The sequence below is a fragment of the Microtus ochrogaster genome, chromosome 2 (genome assembly GCF_000317375.1).
Source record: "Microtus ochrogaster isolate Prairie Vole_2 chromosome 2, MicOch1.0, whole genome shotgun sequence".
Taxonomy (NCBI): Eukaryota; Metazoa; Chordata; class Mammalia; order Rodentia; family Cricetidae; genus Microtus; species Microtus ochrogaster.
Window position 1 is genome coordinate 87,151,937 of NC_022010.1, and position 9,718 is coordinate 87,161,654.

The following is a 9,718-nucleotide window of genomic DNA, read 5'->3' on the forward strand; positions in this document are numbered from 1 at the left end:
AGATACAGTAGACAGATACAGTAGATAGATACAGTAGATAGGTGCAATGAAGTATAAAAGACGATGTCCTCTGATATTTCTTTTCTGAGTAGACAGATACAGTAGATAGATACAGTAGATAGGTGCAATGAAGTATAAAAGACGATGTCCTCTGATATTTCTTTTCTGTCACTATAACAGAAAGCTTGACAGAAGAAACATTAAAAAGGAAAGATTCTGCTTCAAAATGTTCAACCTATGATAGAGAAACAGGAACAGCAGAAATCTCAGGCCAAGGCAGCAAAAGAGGGTGGCAGTGGCTCATGGTAGACCAGGAAGCAATAGGCAAGGTGATCAACCAAAACTTCCAAATTTCCAGAACCTCCCCAACATGCCACCACTTGCTGAAGAACAAGCGTTCAAAACATAAGCCTTAGGGTGTGGGGGGGGCAATCCAGATTCAAACTATAATTCTTCCTAGTCTCCAGAACTTTTCTGAATTGTGCAAAGAAAATGTACAAATTACATTTTAAAAAATCAGACATTGACTGCTCCTTTGTTACCATATTGTCTCCTTGGCTAGCTTATGAAAACAACCACTTTATATAGAAACCTTCCAACCATTCCAAATCTGTCTAACTTCATCATTTTTAAAAGGTTAACAGAAAAAAATAACCTTTCCTTTCAATTGCTTTATAAGGAAAACATAACAATACAAAAAAAAAACCCCACAAAATAATATAACAAGGTCAACTTCACTCTTTACCTCTAAAACTTAATAGAAGTCTCAGCAAAATGAAAAAGTGAAGAAGTTCTGACTATGTGTTTTCTCTTCCTTCATATTGCTGTCATCTGGAATTGAAAATGCTGAGATGAGACCTTACAAACCATGAAGACATTTCTATTTCTAAAGGACAATAACCAAGAGTGTAGCTTTAAAAAATAAAGTCAACAAACTTGGGACATCTAATCAACTTTGCCTTGAGGTATTTCACATCAAACACAATCTATCCCTTAAATTAAATAATAATTCCACTAGAAAAACAACAGCATAAAAATAGACAATACCTCCGCCCTACAAGGCCTCAATATTCTTCTTGCCAAATATGAAAACATACTCAGAATAGAAACTCTTAACAAGAGTGGAAAATAATTATATATGTCTCTAAATCTATAATGATGAAGAAGGTCATTGGTTAATTAATAAAGAAACTGCTTGGCCCTGATAGGTTAGAACATAGGTGGGTGGAATAAACAGAACAGAATGCTGGGAGGAAGAGGAAGTGAGCTCAGATGCCATGCTCCCCTCTCCCGGGCAGACGCGATGAAGCTCCAACCCAGGATGGACGTAGACTAGAATCTTCCTGGTAAGTGCACCTTGTGGTGCTACACACGTTAATAGAAATTGGACAAGCAGTGTTTAAATGAATACAGTTTGTGTGTTGTTATTTCGGGGTATAAGCTAGCCAGGCGGCCAGGAGCTGGGCTGTGGGAAGAGGCCCGCAGCTCTTACTACACTATAAAGCAGGGGAAAAGAGCAAATAAAGAAAAGTAGCTCAACAAACAGTTTCAATAAAACAGCAATAATTTTCAGAACATGAGCCTACCCATTTTATAAGGAGGAAGCCCTGATGTTTAGGATCTTAAGGATAGCAAGAAAGTCAACAAATACTTGAGCTTATTTATAGCTTTAAGAAGCCAAGATTTATGGCTTGCAGTACTGGGGGTGAGGGGGAGTTACCAAATATACAACATTTTTTATTGAAAATAGATTTATGGTAATAAAATACATTATTACATCTCCCCACTCCTCCTTGTTTCCCACTTACCCACATAAATGTACACCTAGTCTTTCTATATTAAAATGCAAGTAAGATGAAATGAATACAAGCAAAACAGAAAAGCAGAAGAAAAAGAGTCAAGAAACAAGTACAAGATGCACATAGATGCAGAGAAATACACAGTTCACACACTGTGTGGAAATACCATAAAACCCAAAAGAGGATTCCAGTAAAGCACTATGAGAAAAAGAACCTTCAAAAATGCCATTGAATTTGTTTTGTGTTGACCATCTCTTGCTGGACATTGGACCTGAACTTTAGAGTAGTTTGCATACCCAGAGACTCCATTGAAGAAAACTAATTTCTCATTTGCAAGTAGTTATCAATTGGAGATAGCTTCTGGGTTAGGGATAGGGGCTTGGATCCATGTCCCCTGTCAGCACTGAGATGCCATCTTTCCCAGACCTGTGCAGGTGCTGTGCATGTGGCTCAGTCTCTGTGAGTTCATATGTGCCTGTGCACATTCACATGCATGTGTACTCATGCGCAGGTGCACACACACACACACACACACACACACACACACACACACACAGAGTTAGTCTATATATTGATTGACTTAAAGAGTTTAAATTATATGATCAAATTATACAAATAACAATATTAAAACCGATATTTAAGCCCTTAATTTTACTCCCAGGGACATTTGTTTCAAACCAACTACCACTAAAATCACATGCTATGGGAAGCACAGTGAATTCAAAGGTAAATAGAACTTAGATTAGACTTTTAACTTTTGATAGGCAATTCTGCTGTTTTATTTTGTTTTGTGACCTCTTACATTATTCCTTGATCATATTTTAGTATCAGACAACAGCTCTACTATGCAGAAGCTGGGGAAAACATTTAATCAACACTATAAATGACATTACTAGAAAATCCAAATTCTGCCTTTCTCACCTGATTACTTTCTCAGCTGTGCCTTGAGTAGTTCAAGTGTGTCTTGGCACGTTAGCTTAAAACGTGTTACATTCATATATGCTGTGGAATATTTCTGTAATGATGCAAAGATGTGGTACATTTTTTTAAGACTAGGTTTTTCTGTAGCTTTGGAGCCTGTCCCAGAACTAGCTCTTGTAGACCAGACTGGCCTCAAACTACCAGAGATCCGCCTGCTTCTGCCTCCTGAGTGCTGGGATTAAAGGCGTGCACATTCTTTTATGTAGCATTTGTTTAACTCTGTAAAGCTGTGTTACTTTGCCTGCCTAAGACACCTGATTGGTCTAATGAAGAGTTTGGCAGGAGAGAGAAACAGATGGGGCTGGTGCACAGCGAGAATAAAGAGGAAAACAAACCTAGAGCAGAGGGATGAGTGAAGGAGGAGAGGAGGATGCCATGGACCAGCCACACAGACACACAGACACACAGCCAGTCACTGAGTCAGAAGGAAACAAAGATATGTAGAATTAAAAAGTAGTAAAAAGCCCACAGGTAAAATGTGATTAAAAGAGAAACAAGACAACTTAAGTTAGAAAAACTGGCTAGAAACAAGCTAAGCTAAGGCTGGGCATAAGTACGAATAAATCTCATGTATTTACTTGGGAGATGAATGTTGGAGCCCCAATGAGTAAAAACCAACTTCACATCTGCACCCAGTACTAACTTAAAGGCAGTTGCAAACATTTGGTTATAATTCTGGGTCCATGACTCTCTTTTACCATGATGAGAGTAAATGTCCCATCACCACACTCTCTTTGTGGCAAGTACACCAGTTAGGAAAGCTGTCTCAGAAATATAACAAACATTTGCTTGAGAAGATGCTCCATCGTTCCATATCCCAATTTAATTCTATGACTTCTCTATAGTATTTGAGGGCTTGTTGTTGCTTCCTGTTGTGTGATTCCTGTTTCTCAGAGGTCAGGGGGTGAGAAGAAGCAAAGGCAAAGACACAGACTTTGAGTGATCCCAATGCAGAAGCTCTTTAAGGTAAAAGGGTTGGGGTGGAGGTTATGAGGTTAGGGAATCTAAGTTACTGCAGGAACTTTTCTGGTTGGCCCTTTTGAAACTGGCAGTCACTGCTGGTGTGTTATTATTGACTAGGGATGCACATCATTAGTTACCATGCTTTTGGTCCACTGAGAGACTGGTTTGGGCAATTTTGCTTATTCGTTGTGAGTTTGTATGCACTTGCTTGTCCTTGCGTTATTGCCCTGCCTCACTTCTCAGTGTGGAAGCAGAATTTTAAAAATGCCCCTTATAAAATGCATACCTAGTCTAACTGGGTGCCTTGTGCTTGCCCATCTTCAAAAGATAAGTAACTTCTGAATTCCAGCTTATTTCACTCCTCATCTCTGTGTTACCAAAACAGTGTATGAGCTATCACCAACCATGAAAGTTTTGATAAAGCCTTCCCCCATTGTATGATGCTTAGCTTTCAACCATTAAAATGTGATAGCTTTATTATAAAGCCCCTAAGAAAATAAAGGAATGATCACTTGTATTAGTGTATCAGTGTATGCATTATGTTTGGTTCTCTTCACGTGGGGATGGGTTGCCAGGAAAATAAAGCTATTTGAAGAACATAAAGTGTTTAGCAAGGAAGGAAATGAAAAGTAATATTAAGCCTAACCCTCAAGTAGATAAAGCTTAGACCAACTTCACAGGAAATAAATGAATAGTGCTAATAGCTGGCTCCAATTTATAAAGCACTAAACGGATATTATAGGAGGAAGGGAGATAATTAATCTTCTGCTAGAACAATGAAAGATCAGCTGTGGCATTATCACACTGCCACATTCCAAGACTCTCGAGGTGCTTTGCCTTCCAACACATTAATCACAGAGTCTCCAGAATTAGGATGTTTAATTATTTGCAAGGATCCTTTTGTATTTTTGTCTCTGCTTGAAGCCCCTGATTATTCTACAAAGAAAGTTTTCCTATTATGGTACCCCACCTAACCTGTAGCAGCAATTTTAATAGTTTCTGAGTATATAAATAAGACATTTCACTTCAAAATCGTCAAAGCGATAATCCTCATGATTATTCAAAAGAAAAATATTTAATTTTAAGTTTTATCACAAAATGAATTGTATTGGTGAAACTTTCAATGTTGATGCCATATTTTTAAAATACTAGAAATTATAGCAAATCATATTATAGTATTTTAAGTTGATTCAAATAAAAAGCTGAAGCCTCACGAATTACATGAAGAAACATCTTTTGAAGACTAACTTCATTTTACAGACTATCTCATAAATGTATAGCAATGGGCACAGAGAATTTGGAGTAATCCAATTGATCTATATAATTTCTACAACTATACACAGTGCAATGGGAGAGGGAAGGTCATCATAAATCTATCCAAGCCCATCCTGTACCTTACAATAATTAATGAGTTTATTCTTAGATGCTGTGGTGAATAAATTTTTACCACCCTCAACATGACATCATTGTCAAAATGAAATTGCTTGGCTATTTTCCAGTGAACAAGTGTCAAATTAAGGTGTCCTTGCAATTTTTCCTTCCTCTTCTTGTACACAGGATTTTCTCCCTATTCCTCCAAATCTCTAAGACCCTCGAGCCCTTCCTGCCTCTTTGATCACAGCCTAGGTGCATTTCACAAGCACAGTCATAGTCACCTTTTCACTGTCTCTCCAAACAAATGTGATTTATGCTAATGGTAGTCAAGATTTCCTTATCATATGAATTTTGAACACAACATATTTTATCCACGAATCTCCTGTGTTTATTTTCTTAGTACTACGAGCTGAATATAAACACTTTACAGTGACTCTCATACCTTGACATGGGCCGGCTCTGTGTAATGCCCGGCCTTAAATCCTTTGCTTTTCTCTCATCCATGTCTCATTTCAGGTTGTCTACCAGGTATTTCTACAAAGATTCTTTATATGTTTGTTCTTGCATTTTTCCATCCACAGAATTCCTTTCCCTCTCTAATTTCTTTGTCCTTGGAAAACACCATTTTTGCAAGAAAAAATGCCCTCTCACTATCTTTGTCTGCTTCCTGCTTTTCCCCGGTTTTCGGAAACACTAGAGGTCTGTATTCCTATAAAATAGTCTTATGTTTCCTTATATGCCTGCTCCCAGATTTTATATTTCAAAGATCCATAATGAAATCTGTTGTACTGTGATGATATATAAATATAGACAGCATACATTGACAACCATTCTGTGCCATTCCTAGATGAGAAAACTGGTGACCTTTTACTTCATAGTTGACATAGTGATTTCTGCTACCCTTGATATAATGGCACAGCCTGAACCTTAAAAGAAAAAGAAGCTTGGTTTGCCTCACAGGTCTCTACTGGTAAGGCTGAAGGTCCGGTCTGGTATAGCCCTAGGCAACACAGCAGTCATTTGACAAAAGACAGGGGACAGGGGTGTAGAAGTCTCTGGTCCCTCTTTTTTTTCATACATAGTTACCAAGATTCGATTCTGATGGTTCCTTGCTGGTGACCCTATCTCGTTCTAATCACTATCAGAGTCCTGATTTCTAAAAACCACAAAATAAAGTTTCTATAATCTTAATTCTGTATGTAAAAGGATTTGGATTTTTTAGCATCTATGTCTTTAGCAGAACACTCAAATCATATTCAAACCATACTAACACTTGTGTCTCCTCTACTGGAAGTGCTTCAGCTTCTCTTACAAATGAAATTTCTATTGTAATTCATGGGGTTTTTGAGAAAAAATTCTAATAGAATAATAACACAGTAATAAACAAAAAAGAAGGGTCTTTTAAGAAATGGCTCTTTAAAGACGCTTTTCTGTGATTCTTTAGCATTTTTGTGCACCTTGAGGGAGCACACATTTAGTTTAACAGTCTTTAACGTTTTAAGTGTGTTTGCACAGAGAACACCTTAGAATCTTCTCTGTCTCCAAGTAGACAGCAAGTTTCTTCATTTCAGTATATCAATGAGAATGTTTTTCTCTAAGCAAAAATTATTTTTATTTCTTTGCTTTCTCTGTAGATAATTCAGATGCCCTAAACTCAGTAATACCAAGAAATTTTAGAGAGGCAGGAAGAAAAGATGGCATGTAAGCAGGAGGCTAGAATTTCCAGCAAAATCTTGCCTACTGTTTCACCTACTCAGGTGTTTACAGAAGAAATAGGATTGATTATTTTTTAAAAAATTACTTCTTTTACAAAAGAAGTAAAATCATTTGCCCTAGTACTGTGGTAACTGTTGACCCTACTCTTGGAGGTACAATCACATAACGATGTTCTTATAATACTGGCACATCAATGATTGAACTACAATGAGAAGAAGATTATATCAGCCTGTCAGGGAGTCTCCAAAACTGAGTTATGTGAATCTGCCACCTGATTCAGGGATTAGGAAGGTCAAACATTTTTTTTTCAGATAAAAAAAGTGCTAAACTAAAATCAGTTTCAGCTCTACATGAAACCAAAAATGAATGCCTACTAGTACAGGGTCCGCCTCATACTTCATCTCTATGCTAACCTCGGTCCTGTGTAAAGAACCTCAACATAATACAGGTCTGATCAATTAAACTGGGCGGCTTCAAAAACAGGAAAAACTCAAGTGTTTATGAATTTATGGGATATAAGTGTCCATCCTTCCAACCTAAGCAAATCTATAAACAAAGAAAGTGGCCATCTTCAGCTGTTGGTTTTTGAAAGAGATTGCAGGAGGGGCAGGTGCTAGGGTGACAGTATAAGTGAAGTCATTTAGAACACCCATTTGGGTTTCATTTAGTGTTCTATATTACAGTTCATAACTTGATTAATGTGTTCCGCATTTATACTTCATTGTACTCATAAGTGTCATAATCATCCAATCAATAAGAAATCACAAGTAAAGAAATATCAATAGAACACATTCCCTTGAAAATGCCTACCATTAAGTCAGTCATAAGGTTTTATATGCCTGCCTTTCTTCTCCAGTATTCAAATTATATTATTACTACACGGATGATGTTTCTATCCACTGGCAGTTGGAAACCGCAGTTGTAGCCCTAGATACAGTTTTATCAGGATTGGCTGATAAACCCTGAGGAAAATGTACACATGGCTACATATCAAGTGCTTCTTTGGGGTTATATAAGTGGAATACCATGTCCTAATAGTGCTAGAAAGTGAGGTAAAGGAGAGGAGACAAGTCATCATGAGGCGTCAGGCATTAGAGGCAATATTATCTCCTTTGATCATTCTATTGCCCAGTTGGGGCTGGGAATTGATGTCCTCCTTACCACTGTACTATGCTCTCTATTTAATTCCTTCTACAAGTTAACCTGTAAGTCAGTATCGTCTGAGTGGTGCCTAGACCATCACCATGCTGTACTGGTGCCTATTCAGATAGCTGTTGGACACTTTCCACCCCAACAGTGTGGACTCATTAAATGTAAATGTCTTCTGTGAATGTCTACGGCTGATTATTTTGTCAATTAGAGAATGTGGCAAAGGAAAACAGCCTCCACCCAGTGAAGTACCATATGATTCCTGAGGACCTCTTGGATACAACCAGTAGAGGCATTATTTTCAAAATGCAACCCCATTTTCTCTGAGCTCTTGCAGAAATCTCATCCCTGAGCCTGGAAAGTTAACTGCTGACCTAAGCATGGTTTGAAGTTTTCTAGACTACTATTCTGATTTTGAGGCTGGTCACACTGTCCCAAATAGTTACAGAGTTAAGAAGTCCAACAGATCCTACATGTCAGGCAGAAATTTCATGATCAAGGAAGCAATAGACTCAGTACCAACACTATCTCAGCTTTACAGTAAAAGGTGGCTGCTCCCCAGCTGGAAGAAAAGTACTCCTCATTCCAGCTCTTGCAGCCAAGTTACTGACTCAGCAGGCCAACCGAAAGTGGGTCCTGGTTCTCTGTCATGTATAGCTCAGCTAAGCTGGAGGCAACAACAAGTACTTGTCTGCTAAAGGTATTCACCCCAGTAACAGGAATCGAAAATTTAAAAATGAGCATGGCTGCTATGTTCAGTGAATGGAACCAAAGACCCTCCTCTTAGTTCTAGAGAAAACAGCCCTCCATGAACCTTAATGTTTCTAAATCTAGTTTAACTGATTTCACTGTTGCCTGTAGCCAATTTGGAGAGCTTTGGGTAACATATTTAAGACACCACCACTTAAGACTGCAATCTATGGGCCTGGATAGATGGCTTGGCTGTTAATAGTGCCTGCTGTTCTTGCAGAGGCTGGGAGTTTGTTTCCCAAAATCATATTAAGGGACCCAAAATAACCTGTAATTCTAGTTCTAGGGGATCATCCCTCTTCCAGCCCACATGGGCACACACACACACACACACACACACACACACACACACACAAATGAAATAAATTTTGTTTTTAAAAAGAGACTACAAGCTACGAAAGGAGAGAAGCTGAAGCCATTACCAGTGGTCAGAGGCTAGGTTGTTATACTTTTATGTAAAGAAGTAAAGTAAAAGCATACATAGATTTGCAGAAACAGCGTAGACAGTTTTTTAACAAGAAATATTAGGTCAGGTTTTATTTCAAGGAAGCATAGGACCCTAGGAGTGAAGACTCTCTGGGAGTGCTTTTTATGGCATGCAAGAAATAAGAGTTTGGTTCCTAAAGGGAATAGTTTAAATGATTCTCTATTTTGATTGACATCAATTTCTCTACTGTACATGCACCTTCGTACAATTTATCTGACTTTAGTCATAGTCGGGTGCATGTCCAGTTATGCACAAGCTAAACTAGGAGATTCTCCCTAAAGCTTCATTTCGAAGATAATGTTTAGTTTATTGTCCATGCAGTCATAATCAACAGAGGCAAACCTTCCTTTTTGGTCTCATACATAAACATAAGAACATTATGATTGAATAAATTGCATCTTATGATTGGCAAGGGCCTGTAAACTTTCACTGTAAAGACTGGAGCATGCATGCTGTTCTTTGCAAGTATAAGTCTTAGATTTCTGCCAAGAGTTTAGAG